Source organism: Boleophthalmus pectinirostris, unplaced genomic scaffold (genome assembly GCF_026225935.1).
Source record: "Boleophthalmus pectinirostris isolate CB_2022bp ecotype Guang Dong unplaced genomic scaffold, ASM2622593v1 HiC_scaffold_15, whole genome shotgun sequence".
NCBI lineage: Eukaryota > Metazoa > Chordata > Actinopteri > Gobiiformes > Gobiidae > Boleophthalmus > Boleophthalmus pectinirostris.
In genome coordinates this window covers 26,623,067-26,643,616 of record NW_026571070.1, presented here as the reverse complement: position 1 = coordinate 26,643,616, position 20,550 = coordinate 26,623,067, and the positions used below count along the sequence as shown (strand labels likewise).

General features: G+C 38.7%; 1 protein-coding gene across 2 annotated transcripts in view; it reads right to left on the bottom strand.

The window, feature by feature from the left end:
* cdh7a (cadherin 7a) overlaps positions 1-20,550 on the bottom strand; it is a 406,174-nt gene that overhangs the window by 253,636 nt on the left and 131,988 nt on the right. The gene's annotated exons all lie outside the window — the stretch shown is intronic.

Genomic DNA, 20,550 nt, shown 5'->3' with positions numbered 1-20,550 from the left:
AAGCGTTTTCGGGAGGAAATCTGCGTGCATATGGTGAGGCAGAAGTGTGTGGAATTCAATCGTGTATACTTGTACTTAAAGCAACAAGGGCATCTTTGTACATACAGAAGTTTTCACGCCACACATTTTCATCAGAAACTGCGACGAACTGGTGCTTCTAGAATTTGACAGAGGTTACAGCAGATCCTTCTCTGTTCACAAATAGTATCTCTGCATATTCTGTACATTTGTTGGGATAGCTCCCGTAAGTTTATTAGTTTATTAGCCCCGACGCATGGAAATGATCCGACATGTTTGTTCCTGTGAACTGTATGCATGTACGGAAGCCGAGAGGGGTCACAACAAACGCAAACGCCGCAACAAATACAAATGCGACAACACAACAAAAAAAGCCACAATGGAAATGACCGCGGGACTCTATTTTAATGCAAACGCCGCAACAAATACAAACGCCACAACACAAATGCAAATGCTGCAACACATTAAAAATGCACAACACATCAAAAAGCCACAACAGAAGTGACCGCGGGACTCTATTTTCCGACGGACCGATCAAGCGGCAAGTGAAGAAGAAGAACTACAACGTGAAAAGTAAAGGAACGGAGAAGTTGGAAACGTAAGTAAAAGTAATTGATTGTTTTATCATTCGTTTTATCATTCGTTTCACGTTGTAGTTCTTCCTCTTCACTTGCCGCTTCATCGGTCTGTCGGAAAATAGAGTCTCGCGGTCACTTCCGGTGTGGCTTTTTAATGTGTTGTGGCATTTGCGTTTGTGTTGTGGCGTTTGTATTTGTTGTGGCGTATGCATTAAAATAGAGTCCCGCCGTCACTTCCGTTGTGGCTTTTTGATGTGTTGTGGCTTTTTAATGTGTTGTGGCATTTTAATGTGTTGTGGCATTTGCGTTTGTGTTGTGGCATTTGTATTTGTTGCAGCGTTTGCGTTTGTTGTGACCCCTCTCTGCTTCCATATGCGTGTGACGTAAATGTGTACACAAAATGAGCGGATCTGACCAAAGTTTCGCGTCTTGGGCAGTGTAGACAAAAACGCTACGGCGCAGCGTATTCAACTTTTCCTCTCTGGAGGGTGGTTTCAGATTTTTGCGTTTTTAAGCCTCAAAAACGCCATCACCATCTAAACGAAAGGCACTGCTGATAACATTCTACCCGCAAACGTTCTCATTTAAACAGGCCCTTAAACTGAAATAACCTGAAAACTTAATTTTGCTTCCACAACTGTCACATTTTTAAAAGTTCCCCACAAATAATATTCACAATTGATATCCGTGTTCCAACTGCATGGTAAAACATAAATGAAGGACCAACAAAAATCATCAAATGACCATATTCCACCCTTGGGCCACAATCTGCACGCCCATTCCATTGAACTGAAACAAAGCTCACAAATTTCCACTGTACCATATATTTACACTCAACAAAACCTATAAAAACACACTGGGTGGTTGTCCTATTCACAGTCATTGTTCAAGCAAACTCTGTATTTCACCAACACAATCCAATGATCATTAAGTTTTCATGGAGACCCTCGCTGTTTCCGCAAATCAAAACCGGACCCCCGCCATGACAACCACACTCGTCGGAATCACTTTATGCCATACAACCACTAAGAAATCAGAACCCCGAAGTTAAAAGTACTATTTGCCTGGCTTTTCTAAGTATTCCAAATGATTACTTTGATTGTATTCAAACGCCTTCGCACCTGCTCCCCTGCTGTTACAGATAAGCAGGGATTATTGCCGGGGAGTTCAATTTATTTGTGAAAAGGAATTACCGGCGATGAAAAATGAGTAAACGTACCCGTGTTTTGTGTGGAGGTTCTCAGGGTTGCGCCGGAGGTTGGGTGGTGGCATCGGCGGCGTGTTTGTCTGTATGGAATGTGTCGCAGTCAAATTGACGAATGGCGCTGTGAGGAAATAAGATGTATGTAGCATGCCAAAGGTTTTATCGGGTTTGGATGTAGGCTTTGTCATCGTTTAGACTCAATATTTGATCCTGCCTTTGGAAATGGTGTTCAGTGAAAATGTAATTGAGTTGGGTTTGTTTATATACTGTAAAATGTGCAATGTTTTATTTTAAAAGACTATGTTCTCTGATAGCAAGTGTAGTGTTACTAACTCGCATTCATAATTCAACCAGTAGGAATTAATTTTGAAAAACACTACTGTTAAGGTGTCTACAAAAGTTGTCTTTTAAAAGTGCAATGTGTTACTTTTTCTTGTTCTGTCACCTGTTTGTCTCCATAGAGATAGTATTGCTTGGCCTGGAATGTCCCAACAGATTAGCCTGATTCATCAGCTGGTTTCATTTCGTGGAAACTGTCTGACCTCGCATCATTAGTACTTTTTTTATTTAACTGATCACTGCTATTTGGTTGTGACGTATGTAATGCACCAAATCCCGTAGGAAGAACGACAATAACGTCTTTCCCCTTGATAAAATTCACCAAACATTCTCTTTGTTCCAGCTTTAAATCCTCGATCTCAGGAATAGTTGACAACACTGAATGTATGTCTTCATCTACATCCATCTCGACCTGTTTACTGTTGTGCTGTACCACAAAAGACTTCACAGGCTTCACAGCTCTTTGCTGATTGGCCAATGCGTGATCTACAAATTCCGGGGTTCTTGCAAACCGTCTAGTGTATTCTGATTCCTGGCCTAGTCGCTGGAGAGAAATTAAATTGAGCGGAGGCACTAGGCAGTGCCAGCCTGGCTACCAGCGGATAGCATTATACTCATTTATTTTGCATTATTAAAGGTTCTTATGTATGTAACTTTCTGGAGGTGGTACATCACCTGCATCATTTCATGGAAACAAAAAGTTAAAACTATACTTCAGAGCATTCCCCAAGTAGATAGATAAGTTTTATGCCATATTGTGGAAGATTGTAACCAAAGGAACAGCCAACCAAGCCGGAGGAGGCCTTCCTCCAGGCCAAATATGAGTCAGATTTGTGAGCTTGTGATGCACAAGCTTTTGGCTAGAAAGTTATCCACTGTGGCTTAAATTAATGCTGTGAAAAGAAAAGTTTGTTTTATTGAAAAAAAAAAATACAACCTTAATGTGAACAGACTCGCCTCTCCACAGATTTGACCTGTAACGTGAACAGATAAGTTTATATTTTGGAACCATTCATGCCAAGCAGTAGAATCTCTCATAAGACAAACAGGTGGTGAATTCTCCTCAGGAAAAGTTACACAATATACCTCTATTCTGTATTTAGTTATGGAAAGGAAGGTAAAATAAGTAAGGTAAGACTAAAACAGCACTACTGCTATGACTACAAACATGTGCTTTCTTTCAAAAAAGGTAATATCCAGAAAAAAAAAAAATCTAACTAAATATTAAGTTAAATTTAAAAAGCCCTAATGCGGCACATGTGGATTCCAGCACAGTTCCAGTGTTTCATCTCTTCACCCTGACCCTTAACATGAAGTATACATCTCTGGACTGGCCTCTGGTGAATTAGTGACACAGTGACAGAAGCTGGAGACAGTAGTAAATCTATGGGCCCTGGCCTTGGGTGACATTACACTGTGGAGGCTTGTAATAGGGGCCCCTCAGTCTGCTCCTTTGGCCCCTGCTGCAATATGACTGTGCCAAGGATTCTCACCCCTGCAGGCGTCCTCTAGCTTTCTTATTTCTTTATTTTATTTTATTTGACATGCCGACGTGATTAAGACAAAAGCCCTTCCAGATCGGCGGGCCATGAGGTCTCTCTGTGTTCGGACGCGCCCGGCCTCTAATTACTTTAATTAATTAAATTCATGATTTCTCCTAAATTGAAGCCATTCATCAGCGGCTCAGCGCGGTGAACGCTAATGATTTAAAGGCATCTATAAAGAATTATTGAGGACAAGAGGTGCTAGACCCGTCCGGGCTTTGCGGTTCCCCTTTGCCGCATTGACACTCCCTTAAAGCGTGTATTTACAAAGTGCAAAGTCGGTGCATTATTCAGAGTTGGGATTAGCTCCTGTGGGTTCTCTGCTGTTTGATTACAGAATTATGTTGTAATTAATTAGGAAATCATAGTTTGTTCATTGTTGCAAACTTTTCATTGGACAAACAACTTCTAAATTGCAATACGTTTTTATGCATGCCAATAAGAAGCGCTTTGATAATGGCTTTGTTAGCGTGGTCAGCAAAACTACTACTATTGCTATGGCATCTATTCAGACAGTCAGTAATGCAGTATTATTAAGTACGCTTGTATTATTGCATTGTTTAATGTTTTGAATGCTTTTATATTGTGCTGGTTTTATTGGAAAGCACTTTGGTCACTTTGAGTGTTGTAAAAGGCTCTATAAATAAAGTTTGATTGACTGACTGACCGATTGATAGTTTGGTTGTTCAGTTATGTAATCCTAGTTGACAGTTGACGGTATCTCCAGTCACTCACATAAATAAATGTACATTATAAATTGCGTACTAACAAAACATGGAGTGAGGGATACTGACGTTTATACTAACACATTCAAGATCAAACTGTGAAAAAAATAAGATTGAAAAGATGAGTTCAACCCCAGAAGTTAATAATATATCGGGGCTTGTTTGTTCATTGGTAATTTCGTTCATCAACTTGTTCGTTCATCAACTTGTTCGTTCTTCAACTTGTTGTCTTCAACTTGTTCGTTCTTCAACTTGTTCGTACTTCAACTTGTTCGTTCATCAACTTGTTTGTTCTTCAATTTGTTTGTTCATCAACTTGCTCGTTCATCGGGGCTTTGCCGATGAACAAACAAGTTAGAAAAGAGTTAGAAATGTGTAGCAAATAGCACGTAAATAAGTCAATGTTGTCTTATAGCGAACACAATTTTTGTGGGAAATTGTAAGCCATGTGGTGGTAGACTTTAAGGTTAAAAAATGTCTTCTTTCTTCTCGCGTCTGAGCTTTCTTTGACATGACATCTGCAGCGTGAAATGGGCACGTGGAGACATTCGGTGAACGGTCGAAACAAACCCACAACAGAGGTGATGTGTAATGTCTTAAAGCACTACACCACCCACAAGCTCGATCTACTACCAGCATTTCAAGAGAGCATTTTTCGTGACACCGAAGAAGGCAGTCTCTGTAAACAGCATTACTCAAACCTGCATGAAAAAGTATAACATTAAGCCATTGTTAAAAGCTCAAGAAGGCAATTCACCATGTTAAGTTAAGCCTTGAAATTTAACACTGTATCAATTTCTGTCAGTGGATTACTTTGCTTTCCTTTCACGTCTTTATTTTTATTAATCTAGCCAAAAACAGACTCAAAGTCACTTTTCACCAAAAATACAAACAACAACCAACTGGTCTTAATTTTATTCTCATACAAATCTATATCACGTTATTAAGAACTCACAAGCTCTGGAAGAAATCTCTCTTGCACTTGACCTTTATGCATCAGACATATACAGAACTTGTGTATTCCTCTGAGTTGCGGAGGAGCCCAGCGCAGGATAAATACGTTCACGGTGACCCTGACTGTTGTTCCGTGAAAACAAGACCCGCGGCGTCTGATCAACACGTCTTAGCGTAGCACGGACACAAGGCGAGAAGCGCTAATCCTGGTCATATACTACCTCCAGCACCTCCAGCGGCCCCCCGTAGCCCCCGTTCTAACCCCCCATCGGCTGTGGGAGGGTAATCCTACAGAGATCGGTGCGGTAAAGCCCCCTCTTTGAAACCAATCTACGCATGAAGCAAATGATGGTTTTGACTTTGAGGGTGTAATGGAATCCGAGCTAATTTCCATCTTTGTGGTGTTAGATGTATCTGCTGCCAGGGAGGATGTGCATCACGAATTATTGTGGTTAACTGAAACAAATAAAAATGTCAACAAATTTGATATTGGTATTTTTATATATACATTTTAACACTATAAATTTGGTCTAAATTTCTTCATGTGAAAAGCCCCAGTTGAAGCTAATGAATGTGCTATGGGGCTCAAGAAATTGTAAAAATACCATACCAAATTTGTAGAAATGTTAATTTGTTTCAGGTAACCACAATAATTTTAACTTCTTGGGTTCTTTTTAAAGACAATACAGTAAAGTGTGTTTACCTTGTTGACATGTTTCGGCTGCTAGCTGCGAGCCATCTTCAGAACTGTCACCGGTGTAGGTGGTGACGTGTCGTATATCAGCTGTTGTTACTTCCTGTAAGTGTGGTCAGCCTGATGGACCTGGCAGGTCGCTCAGACTGACCATGCCTCCCGTTGCGCGATGTTCTCTGGAGGAGGGTGTCCCAGGTGTGAGAAAGGAGGAACGCATTGAAAAGAACAAGTTCAAAGGCTGGATCAAGGAGGCCATTGAAATCAGGAAACGAGGCATGGACAGCATTAACCGTGATGAAGGCGCGTTCCTCCTTTCCTCCTTTCCTTTCGCACCTGTGACAGTTCTGAAGATGGCTTGCAGCTAGCAGCCGAAACATGTCAACAAGGTAAATACACTTTACTGTATTGTCTTCAAAAAGAACCCAAGAAGTTAAAGTATATAAGAAGACAAAATGAACATCTTTGGCTTAACCACAGTAATTTCTGATGCACAACCTCCCTGGCAGCAGATACATCTACTGCCACAGAGATGGAAAGATGGAAGCAGTATGAAGGACGGAGACCAATTTGCATTGCTGAGATTAGAGGGGGAGTTAAAGTGTCTTTAATGACAAAGATTACGGGGGAGAGTCAGCAACCTTGAGGTAACCGCTACAAAACAAATTAACATTTTTACAAAGTTTGTATTTGTTAATGCTAATTTGTATTTTAATAATTCTATATATACATTAATCGGTGTTTTAAAGCTATCTCTCTCAAAGCAATCTACGCACGAAGCAAATGACAGTTTTGACTTTGAAGGTGTAATGGAATCCAGGCTAATTTCCATCTCTATGGTGTTAGATGTATCTGCTGCCAGGGAGGTTGTGCAATGGGCATTATTGTGGTTAAGCTCTGATCCTCAAAGAAGCATGCAGGCTGTATATAAATAATGCCATACCGTTTTTTCCCCCGAAATAATAATCTTGGAAGACCAAAATGAATCTCTTTGAAGCAATACATCAAAACCATTCATTTTTGGTAAATCACAAATCTATTTATGTTGAGATGCAAATGTTATACATAGACTATGTAACTTTTCTGGTGGGTACAGCAAAGAAGAAATTCAATTCTATCAATTGTACAAAAGTTTTTTTTTGTTTTTTTTTTTCTGGTGGGTAGTTGCTCATATCCATAGAGCTTTTAACCATGTTGTAGTTGTTTCCCTGTCTTTAATATTTAGTTGTTTACTTATTTATTGCCGATTAACTCCTGTTTACACTGCCACCAGTACACGCTTAATGATATGTACTTTATCCAATTTTATTTTCTTAATTGTTGATACATATAAGAGCATCACCTAGTCATTTTGGTACAAAAACATTTTTAAATCCTCTATTCGTGCGATCTGTAGCAAACTATAGGAGGGGCCAACAGATTCATGGCTCTGTGTTGTGATGACGTTTACTTCCACGTTATCTCCCACTTTGCATTGCAGTCTTTTTAGATTAATATTGAAATTTAAAATGTGCAAATTATGACGTAATGATCCATGGGTGTCATAAATTATAACTATATGGCAGGCTCAAAAACAATATGTGTTCTTTAAACTTTTCTGTCTTGCTATTATTCAATCACTTTGCAACTGGATAATACATTTTCACTACCAACGGGCTCACCTCTCCATAGACCTGAACTGTAACTTGGTCAAGTAAGTCACTTGCTTGTCTCCATGAGGACAGATATGTTAAGAATTTCATACCGTGGAACATTTAGGCAAAAGCTGGTTAATTGTGACAGATATACTACATCAATAAAAAGTGAAATAACAAAAAATTTACCAAAGAAAATGCAACGGGTACGGCAATGCATCATATTGTTTGCTTCCAATTTTAGAATAACAATGCTTGCCAGTAAATAGAAGCAAAATGCAATATGGATTAATTATTTAAAAATAGAAAATAATCCAACGTTGAAAATGCAATGCTTTTACTGAAAGCAGCTCATCAATTCAGAATGAAGTCTTGAAGGTTTTGTGAAATCCTGGCAAATGTCCATCTGTATTTTGGCTGTGAGGTTATTCTAGGAGACTGGATGAGCTCTGAACCGAGTGAGCCACATGCAAATTGTATTCAAATAATTCTCTTCACTTAACTCATAAATATCTCACACATCATAAAATTATATAGAGTTCAGATGCAAATATAAGTGGTGTGTTAAAGGGGACGCCTGTATCAGTTGAAAAAAATAAAAAATCACATAAAAATGAATACCTAATATAACAATTTAAAAACAGATACTTTCACTGAGGGCCTGTTTACATGAGAACGCTTGCAAGTAAAAACGCCTGTTGGAGCCAGTTTTTATTTATTTAAGAAATGATTAATTTGATGAATTTTATATAATATTAAAATGCATTTTCTTTATTATAGAATTTTTATTGTAGGTCAACCTGATCTCCTTTCCCCTCTTCCTGCAGTCAGGTATATCTTGTCACCTGTAGCAGCAGGGCGGGGAAGGGAGTGCCAGCAGAGAGACGAGAAGATACTATTTTGTGACCACTGTATCAAAAAAGAAAGTCAACCACGGAGAATATTCTTTTTTTCTTTTGTTTGTTCTTTAAAATAAATGGATAAATGCAGTCCCTAGTCCCTGGATCTCCGCAAGTGCTTATTATTATTATTTTTTACGTGAGTTACAAACCCCCTCAAATAAACGTCCTCACAAAATAATCCTCAAACTCCAAAGATGCAAAGGAATAATTCATTGCTGTTTCTGGATTCTGGCGAAAGTGGCTTGACGCACGTGGCAGTAAGTAGTAAAATCAGCTGATCGACATGCACCACATGGAAGATCCGAAGTTGTTTAAAGACGGATTTATGCAGCACTTTTCTAAACAAGTAAAATGTCATATTGACGCTCTGTGAACGTACAATGTGTCAAATGCAAAGAGCGATTAAAAGCAATGAGCCAAAATGAGCAATGAGAAGAATCAGATTCAAGGTGAGGCAGAGAATGCAGAGGCACAATTCAAATCTTGCGTGGCATCAAGGAAAGCCAGATTAAAGTATTTTATCGAAAGTGCCTTTTGTTTAGACGGTGATGGTGTTTGTGGGGCTTAAAAATGTAAACATCTGAAACCACCCTCCAGAGTGGAAAAGTTGTATACGCACTGCCGTAGCCTTTCCGTCTACACTGCCCAAGACGCAAAACTCTGGTCAGATCTGCTCACGTTGCATATGCGTTTACGTCACATACATACAGTACACAGATACCCGGCATGCATACCCAACACATTTTGCATCACCGTATGCACGCAGATTTCCTCCCAAAAACTCTCGTCTAAACGTGGAATAAAAAGTGAAGATGCGACGCCACTTTTGTATGTTCTGTTCAGACCATCATATAAATGTAGCCTAAATTTGCACTCCTTTTACTCTAAAACAAACCCTAGTGCCTGCTATCTATTTATTACCTCAGTATTTACACCAGTTGCCCTTCCTCTCCCCACCAGCTGCATTCTTGTTAATAATAAGTGTGATTTGATAAGAGTGACTTGAAGTATCCCAGCAATATTTTGGGGGAAAGTCAGCAGCCCTGTGGTAATCCCTTCGGAGCAAATTTATATTTCAATACATTTTGTATTTTTTTATGTTAATTGTTGGTATATTCATATTCATACATTATAACATAATATATATTGTCAAAATGAAGCTAATGAATGATAGCCTGACTCATCAGCCGTGGAAACCGTCTGACCTCGCAGCATTAGGATTAATTCGCTCAATGATAGACGGGTACTTTTTTTTTATTTAACGAATCCCTGCTATTTGGTCGTGATGTGTGTAATGCGCCAACTCCCATAGGAAGAAGGGTAATAACGTCTTTCCCCTCGATAAAATTCACCAAACATTCTCTCTGTTCCGGCTTTAAATCCTTGATCTCGGTAATCGTTGCCAACACATAATGTATGGCTTCATCTACATCCTTTCGACCGCTCATTTGTTGAGAAATGAAATTGAGCGGAGACACTAGGTGGCGTCAGCCTGGCTAAATGAATGAGGTTTGGGGTGAACAATTTGCTGTGACTAGAATGGGAGTTAAAGTGCGAGTTAAGGGACTTAAGTGGACAAACAATACAAAACAATACTGAGGGGGAAAGCCGGTAACCTTGAGGAAACCCCTTCGAAACAAATGCACATTTCTACAGATTTCTACAGGTTTTGTATTTGTAAATGTTAATTTGTACTTTAATATGCATACTTTTTGTTTAACTGTCTTAAACCAAATAAAGCAAATGGATGGGGTTTGAGGTCAATGAGAACCAAGCAATTTGAAGCGAGGGTGGACAATTTGCCTTGGAAAAATTGGCTAACATCCCTAGGGAGACATGTGCCAATTTAGTTTAATACCGTATATGGTAGCGAATGAAGCATATAGGTTTATCTTTGTGTAAAATATTCTCAGTGTGGCACCAGACCTCACTTTTCATTTAGCTCAATCTTAGCCCAAATTGGCCGTGCATATGAATTAGAGCCCTATGAATATGAGATGGATGGATACAGTGCGCGTAATGCCTAAGCTTCCATTATTTCCGAGATGAAATTCAATCTCGTGGACCCATTACGAGTGATTTCTGTTATGATACTATGAGTCCTTTTAAGAGAATGTAGCGCTATGAGAATGATTCTACCTTTTTGAGGAGGAGGCTAGAGGACAAATAACGTAGTCTGAGTCAAAAAATCTGTAATTTCTGAAAATAATTTGATAGAAGTGACAGTAATATAATTTGAACAGTCACTATACGTAAACATAGAGGCTCTAGTACACTCTTGATATAATTTTATTTTGATTTCTCCGGGGAACCAGTCAGACCACTCTTGTCTAATCTACATACAGGTTAGAAACATGGAAAAATAATAAAAACAAGAAGATGAATTCAAAAAGGCCGTCGGCTCAATGGCGCGTGAGACCAATATGAAAATGATTAAAGAACACACTTTATGCTTTCTTGTTGCTTTAATTCTATTTTAAGCATGTTTTTTGGTCACCTTGGGATAAGTATTTCGCATTTTCTAATTTAAAATAATCTCTGTCTCTGTCTAATCTCTCTCTAATTTATTGCTCCGCTAACATCAGGGCCAGGGAACTACAGATGAAAAACAGGCTCCTGGCTAATTATGTTTTTTTTGTTGTTGTTTTTTTAAAGTCACGTTTAATCATGTGTTCTATTAAACCGCACTGTCCCCTTTCAAATAGACTTACCTAATCTGCATTCAGAACGTATACTTTAAAAGCGACATCACTGTTTCCAATGAGGCATTTAGGCGTTAGAGTTCCCTTTGCTGCCAGCGACGGAAAAGAAAAATGGGAAAGGCAACAAATCTCCTGTGAATGCCATACTAATAGATCCATGCCTTCATTGTGAGCAAAATTTGATCATTGGAGAAGACCAGAGATGGTTTTAACTGAAACTGAATAGAAGTCTGGAGTCGGATCTATGAGGCAACTAAATGGGCAAAATGTCAACAGTGTATGTGTACAAGGGTTGTGAAAACATATCAAAATATTGAAATATCATATAATTTAAGTGCTGTATTGATATATCACCAAGAGTATTTTTTGGTGTATTTTACTAAATTATTTTGTTCCACCGCTACAGTTTTGTTTATGACATATTGACATTTTCACTGTTTTGATGATTAAAATTGCCTTTTTTTCATATTACCTTTGCAGAAGAAGTGGTTTAACAAAAACTTTTAGTATCACAGCCATGATTTAGCCATTATTTTTTACTGAACTGTATCGTTTTGAAATATATCGTATTAAATCGAAAGAGTACTGTATCGAGGTACGTATCGTATCGGGGCCCATGTATTGAGGTATGTATTGTGTCGGAAACTTTTTAATAATACTTAGCTCTAATGTGCGCCTGCTCAGAGAAGATGAGTTTGGATTAATAGGTTATGGAGCTCAACAGTGACCCACCCCACGGCTCCGGAACTAAATCTCCTATAAAATTTTTCCATAGACTTTCCAAAAAAAACTAAACTAAAATAAAATTTAAGGTTTGAAAGCTTGTTTGGGGATAAACAGCTACTCAAAATCTACAAAACATTTAACAGAATCTTGTGTTCTAAATCTGCTTTTTGGACTTAAAACAATCACATTATAGATATTAGTTACCACATAGCTGTTTAGCCTCTGTGATGTCTTTGAACTGTTAATATATATATTTTTTTTAAAGTCTATGGAAAAAATGAATGGGAAATTTACTTCCAGAACCTGAGCGAGCAATCACGGATGAAATTTGTGTTAAGAAATACAACTCCAGGTATGTTTTTGATGAGAGAACAGTATAACATGGTTAAAAGCTCAAAGGGTTGCAAGTCATGTTGGAATGTTCCACAGTATGACGTTAAACTGCTCTACCTTACATTTACTGAAATTATAGGATGTTTTTTAACTCAAAAATACTTACAAAAACAGGCATTCTGATTGTGAGCGGGGTTGCCTTAGTCAGGCTGGCGCCACCTCCGCTGCCTCCACTCAATTTCATGTCTCTCCAGCGACTAGGTCAGACTAGACCATGTCTCTAGACTAGGTTTGCAGGAACCCTGGAAGTGCGAGTCCAGGCACGAGCCAATCAGCGAAAAGCCTACATTCTGTGTTGGCAACAATTCCCAAGATCGAAGATTTAAAGCCAGAAAAAGAGAATATGTGGTGAATTTTATCAAGGGGAAAGACATTATTGCCCTTCTTCCTATAGGATCTGGGAAAAGCTTAATATACCAGTTATCCCCGTTAACAGCGCATTACATACGTCACAATCAAATAGCAGCGACTGGTTAAATAAAAATGTATCCGTCTACCGTTGAGCGACCAAATCCTAATGCTGCGAGGATTCTCTTCGTGGAAACTGGCTGATGAATCAGGATAGGGTTGCCTGTCCACATTTCTGAATTTGGTGTAACTTGGTCTGGTTTGATTTCCATGAAAATAGAACAGTTTAATGCCATACTGTGAAACATTCCAGACAAATCAATAACAAGTCCATGGAGAAAAAGAATCTGACTGACCCTCCACTGGAAAAGTTAAACAATTCACCTTTAAATACGCCTTCCTAATTTGTTGTCTGAGTGCTATTTTGAGCTCACATTGAAGAAAGGCAAAAAATGTTGATTCCTACCTGAAACAATCGCTACAAAATGAAATAATTCTTCTTGTGCTGGAGCTGCAGTACTGTGGAGGTTACTAATCAAATCAGCCTCAGGATAGGGCCCTAGCCAGATCTTAAACTGCCGTGGTCAGAAAGCCGACATGGGCAAATGAGGGCTAAAAGGTTCAGAGGCATCTATTTTTGTTTTTTTTTAGCATTACCTCACATTGTTTTTTACTTCTCTAATCGTGTTTCTCATATTCATACTCTTACGAGGTTCCAGATAAACTTCCTAGAGAGAGTGAAAATATGACCTCTAACATTCACTAGTTACATTTGATAATTAATACACTCTACAATGACAATACTTCTTACTCTTGTGCTAATAATAAATGAGAATAAACTGACATTTCTCTATCTATATTATATTTTGTTAACGCATCTTTACATTCCCGGTTGGTTCAGTGTCACCCTAATTTGTGTCTCTATCCTCGGAGCCCCAGCACACTTGTGATTAGACTACAGCTCCCAGCATGCCTTGTAGCGGTTTGGGAACTCCCCCAGGAGAGCCTGATGGGAGTCGCTAATCCCAGCTCTGGAAAGCACCCATAATGATCGCACCAAAACACATTTAGCACATGGTTAGCCCAGTTAACATAGACTCTGGAGCCAACTGGAGAGGAAATACAGGGCCCAGCATTATTATAAAATATGGGATGGGTTTGTGCTCTAGTTTAGTGTTGTTGTTTTTTTTTTCACACTTTCTGGCCCCAAATTCATGAAGCTCCTCTGCTTTTTTTTGCACCTTCACCAGAATAGCTTGTATTATTGCTCAAATTGCCACCAACACAATTTGCTTTGTTTAGTTCGCACTGATAAACTTGCGTCTTTGCTGTCAGCGGGCTTGCATTTCCACAAATGTGACTCCTCCTGCTTCTCTCTATGTTGTTAATTTGGCTTCTACAGTATGGTACCAAACAAATCTCCATGGAGAATGTCCCAAAGTATGTTTTTTTTTTTTTTTTTTTTACTTCTATGGGGTATCAACTGACAACACATAACATACAGTATTTAGATCACCAATTTACCTTTTACTGTTACTATATTTGCTGAACATAACAACATTTTAACACTGATTAAGTTTCAGTCTTGAGTCTCCCCTCCCTTTGCTCCCGGCTCTAAGTCACTTCCCCTTCAGAGCTAGCCAGGCTGGTGCCACCCAGTCTCCGCTCAATTTCATTTCTCTCCAGCGACTAGGTCAGGAAACAGAATACACTAGACGGTTTGCAAGAACCCCGGAAGTTGTAGACCACGCACTGGCCAATCAGAGAAGAGCTGTGAAGCCATGACGTCAAACTCAAGCGCCTGTCTGGGCCCCTTTTGTGGTACAACACAACAGTAAACAAAGTGGTCGGGATGGATGTAGACGAAGCCAGATATTCTGTGTTGGCAACGATTCTCGAGATCGAGGATTTAAAGCCAGAACAAAGAGAATGTTTGGTGAATTTTATCAAGGGGAAAGACGTTATTGCCCTTCTTCCTACGGGATTTGGCACATTACATAGGTCACAACCAAATAGCAGCGATTGGTTAAATAAAAAAAATACCCGCCTACCGTCGAGCGAACGAATGCTAATGCTGCAAGGTCAGACGGTTTCCACGAAGTGAAACTGGCGGATGAATTAGGCTACTTCAGAATACCATCATAGCACAATCATTGTGCATTCCGCTACTAACTACTGCACATTGTTTCAGATTTGTATCGTGCTTTTGTATACTTATGATAAACAGCCGTGTGGGAGCATGGGTGGCATAAATTTATGGATTAAGCATTGGACAATAAGGAGAGTTCAAATAGTGTCCAAGACAGAGCAAGCACAATTTCACAAACATGCATGAAATACAGATAAAACCTCTTCAAACATGCTGGCTCCAAGAGATGATTTAATATAATACCCCCTTTTTAAGGTTAAGGCCATACGTCCTCTATAATGTGACTTACCTATATGAATAATTTTCTGCAATACCAAAGCTAACGTGTACAAATGTCATTTTAAAGTTATTATTTCTAATCAGCATAACACCCAAACAAGACCGCCTTCTTTGTGCTTATTTGTCAAGGGTACCAATAATAATGAAGGACACTGCAAACAAACAGAGCGCCCGTGGTGATAGGAGCCTGATTCAGATCTGAAGGTGTTTTAAACGTGCATCATTTATAATAAAATAATAATAATACCACAGCACAGAACCTGAAGGCCTGATAATGCATGTGTGAAGGTAAATGTGGAAATGACAACACAATGCATTACAATATTAAGTCAATCAGCTCTAAATATCATGAAAAGCAGTAAAAAGGGGAATCCTCGCTGATCTCTTAAAGTTTAGTTGAGACTCTAAACATGAAGTAAAATAAAAGTACATTAGGGTCTGAATATTGACTGTGTTGTGTGTTTAATGTGTTGTTTTTGATTGTTGTATTACAGCTAGGGATGTAACAATAACCAAAATATCGTGATATCGTATCGTTTAAAGTCTCACAATAATATGTTCATCACAATGTATCGAATCACAAGTTTATTTGCTTAAATTCATTGTTATAGTGTAGGATTACCTAAAAAACTAAGGAAACTACATAGACCATGATCCTTTGCACTGTTTCTATCAATCTACATGTTGAAATAAGCACTTTTCAATCTTAATTATTTGGATTGTGATGAGAGAAAAGTAGCATATACACAATTTTGTTAGCCTACATAAAATTTCACAATAAATATCGTACTGTGAGATGCATATCGTGAAAATATCGTATCGAGAGAAGTGGTTTCATCCCTAATTAGAGCCTATGCAGGTGGGTTCTTCTCCCCCGTTAGATTTTGGAAGATTTTACTATAGAATGTATAAAGTAATTCGTAAATTGCCATTTCAGAGTAGACAGATTTGTATTTTGGAAGTATGGTTTTTTACTTTATTTTATTTGAAACTGTTTACATGACAGCAACAACAAGTAGAGAATATTGCACAGTGAGAAATATTGACTTCAGTTTCCTTAATAGCGCTCTGGTTCAAGGTAATATCTTCAACGTAAAAGAATAACGAAACAGTCACCAAGTGCAGTTTACGATTTTATTTGGGGTTTGTTGGTGAATTAGGATTGTGGAGCAGTGTTTTTTATAAAAGGACGAAAGCATTAGAGCAGTAAATGATTGTGGTAAATAATAAGTGAAAAATCACGACCAAACAGAATATAAATGTAGTGAAAAAACTCTACTCACTTCATTTACGCACTAATCCATTTACAGATAACGGACTCCACAATTGCAGCTTCCCCCAACTCAGCACAGAAGTGAAAGGACAGGAGTGTGTGAGTGTGTGAGTGGGAGCGAGGATTTTCTACAATATGTCATTAAAAGAATCTGTATTTATTCAATTTGTTATAATACTTTGATAAACATGCATTTGTTACAGGGAGCAAGGTCATCCCTCCACAGATCAGGCCTGTAAAACCTTCATCATGAAGCTCATTATGAGAAGGCCAGAGGTTTGCAGTGCTGTCGACAAAGTAAAGGGTGGCTATTATTATGTTTTCAGATTTAAAAAGTATAAAATATAAAACTTATTCAGAGTGATCTGTCTTTGCTGCACAATTCCATACTACTAAAATGGAAAAATAAGACCCTGTTTTCTTGGGATCCTGATAAGAATGTAAACTAAAACAGACTTTTCAGAGCTTTTAACCATGCTATAGTTGTTTCCTTCTCATTTACCTTCTCAAAGCTGTATTTGGACAGATTCATGCATGTTTGTGGCCGGGCTAGTGCCACCTAGTGCCTCCGCTCAATTTCATTTCTCTCCAGCGACTAGGTCAGGAATTGGAATACAATAGACGGTTTGCAAGAATCCCGGAAGGTTGTAGACCGCGCACCAGCCAATCTGTGAAGAGCTGTGAAGCCATGACGTCAAACTCAAGCGCCTGTCTGAGTCCCTCTTGTGGAACAGCACAACAGTAAACAAAGCGGTCGAGATGGATGTAGACGAAGACAGATATTCTGTGTTGGTGACGATTCCCAAGATCGAGGTTTTCAAGCCGGAACAAAGAGAGTGTTTGGTGAATTTTATCAAGAGGAAAGACGCTATTGCCCTCATTCCTACGGGATTTGGCACATTACATACGTCACGACCAAATAGCAGCGATTGGTTAAATAAAAAAGTATCCACCTACCATAAGAGCGAACAAATCCTAATGCCGCGAGGTCAGACAGTGTCCACGAAGTGAAACCGGCTGATGGATCAGGCTAGCATGTTTGAGCAATCTTTAATCATTTATTTTCAAGACGTCATCTTCTCACAAATGACAAAAAAATCTGCTCCTCATTAGCGTGATCCTCAGCTATCCATAGGAGGTGCCAATAACTTCATGACTCTTTGTTGTGACGATGTTTATGGTGCTCCAACTGGGCAATGCAGTTTTCTAATGGGCCCGGTCAAGCTGAAGTAAACAGCAAGGCCAAAAATTCAAGTTAATGCATCTGATATAAAAATGTATTCAACAGATACATATGTACTCTAGTTTATGAAACTGTTTACCTTTTTTGACCTTACTCTAATGTAGACGTCAGCAGACCTGTTTCTTTTATTTTGATCAATACTTCAGTGTAATTATGTGCAATTTATAACATATAACTCAGCAAACTCAAGGTACTCAATATGTCTTCTTTTAATACTTGAGGGAATCGTAAAAGAAGAAGAATGTTCAGGCTTTTTCCTTCTCTTCAATCATGACAGGAACTACTCAGGTACTTCTGTCAAGCTCACCCTTCAATCATACTGCATCAGAGGATATGAAAGGAAAAGAGTTCTCAAATAAAATAAAAAAAAACATGTTATTCACCAAATACTTATACCTGAGGAACAAACAACACTACTGACTTCCATTACTGCTGTGACTCAAACTACTTGACATGTTTACAATGTAAGGCACTCCATTTGAAGAAAAGAACCTTTCTGAACCTTAATAGCACAATGCCTTATTTCTATGCCAAATGATAGACATAAAAAAGGACCTTCCAAACTGTGTTCAGAGCAAACTTGTATTGACAGAAGGCTGGTGGTTCTGCTGCTGCGGTGGAGATGGGACAGAACAGAGGAGGGGGGAGAGAGTGTGTTTATATGAACGACTTGAGAGGTGAAAATACCAATAGCAGGCTGCCAATAGGCCTTAAAAGAAAATCAGACCCTAATCGAAGCTAAAACTAATATCAAATAAAGTGATTTTTATTATCTTTGTGGTATCGGAATCAGAGTTTGAAATTTTAGTATCATAAAAACACAGGTGTATTACAATAGTTGAAGGTGTTATATTATGCCAAATTGACTCTTGTGAGCTTTAATCCATGTTCTAATATTGTTACCTCCTAAAAAACATACCTGGAGTTGTGTTTTGTTTCATTCACACATGTTTTATTAGTCTTTCTACATCTCCAAAGCTCAAAATGCTCTGTTCCACCTTGTGATGTCATGAAGAGAGGGTTACATCTACTTTTTACATTTGTATTTGTATTTATTTTGATCTCCATTAGCTGAGCTTCCACACAGCTATTCTTCCTGGAGTCATTAAACCTACGGTGCATATTTTTTGGGTTGATGGGGGGAACCGGACTGCCCAGAGGAAACCCACAAAGACAAGAATGAAAGCAAGAAAGCAAGAAAGAAAGACGATTTGAGCCAGGGATCGAACCCAGAACCTTGCTGTGAAGCATGAGTGCTTGCAACTCAGCCACCGTGCTAATTGGTAGACATGGGCAATTCCAGGGCTGAAATAATCCTAATGATTCTAGTCAAGATGTATGGAGTTTAAAAACACAGCTGAGCAATTTTACCGCATGACATCATAAGGTGGAACAGAGCATTTTCAGTTTGAGGGAAGAACTCAACCTAAATATACAGAATTTGTGTTTTAAACGTGAATGAAACAAAACACATCTCCAGGTCTGTTTGTGATGAGGAAACAACATTATAACTTGAAACTGAAAATAGTGTAATATGGGCCCTTTAATATTGCAAATATCTGACCTTAGTTCAGTCAAGTAGATAGCAATCGATACTAAAACTAGTATCAAAACTAGATATTCGTTTGAGCACGAATCGAGTAAGAAAAAAGTCACAGGACAGAAATAAACCTTTCCTGAATATCTTTAGAATGATCTTGAGTTATATCAGAACAAGTATAAGAGCACATAGACTCGTATACGCCCACGGACCATTATGGAACAAGACCACATGGTAATAGACTTGCAAGTCGTGAATTGGAGTCAGACTTGATTGACTATTTTTAGGACTTGAGACTCGACTTGATAAAACGGAGTAAGACTTGGGACTCGACTTGAACTTGAAGGTCAGTGACTTGGTACTTGACTCGGACTTGAGGACTGTGACTTGAGAAGACTTGAGAAGCACTTTTAAATCTGAATTCTTTCTGTTTTGACCACTAAGATCTTGTCAAGACATTTAAAAAGGAAAAATTTACATTTCTACAACTCTTACATACTCTATGAATACTCATAAAAATATACTCAATTTTTTTAAGTACAGTTTATCTTAAAAGTCAGATAAATTGCAAAAATCTAAGCTATATTTGGTACTTTGGTTTAAAGACTTGAAATGACTTGAAGCTCAAAGCAGACGACTTGGACTTGACTTGGACTTATGGACCAGTGACTTGAGATTCAACTTGGACTTGCCTGTATTTGATTTGGGACTTGACTCGGACATGAGGTCAAAGACTTGAGACTGACTTGAGACTTGCCAAATGACAACTTGGTCCCACCTCTGATCCTTAGTATCGAAAAGTTTCAAATGTTAGTATCATGACAACACCAACACAAGTTTGGGTCAACTAAGACAAAAAAAAAAGCCCTGATTGAATTATTTCTATCAACCCAACACACTTTTTACACTCTTCAATGACACCACGCGTCCGTCAGAGCATCTCATCAGTATGGAGTCTGCTGTCTGCCCTATCTGCCCCGACTTGTTGTTGCCTCTCATTTGCATACGCGGCGCTGTCTCTCCTCCGCTCCAGTGTGTAACGCTTCGGAACCTTAGAAGACGTCTTGACCACATTACCAGACAGTCTGCGGAGTTCTTACCAAGCCCAGATAAAAGACTGGCTGCGTGTAATTCCAGGCTTAATGCGCCGCTATCTGGAGATGTGGCGTTAATTGTTTGGCGATAGCAAGCTTGTTTTCTAAAGATGACTACTGGAGTCTCAGAAAACGAATGTTGTTAAATGGGGATTTGTGAAATAACTTGACTTTGACCAAATATGAAAGGTCCTATATTATGCGAAATTGACTC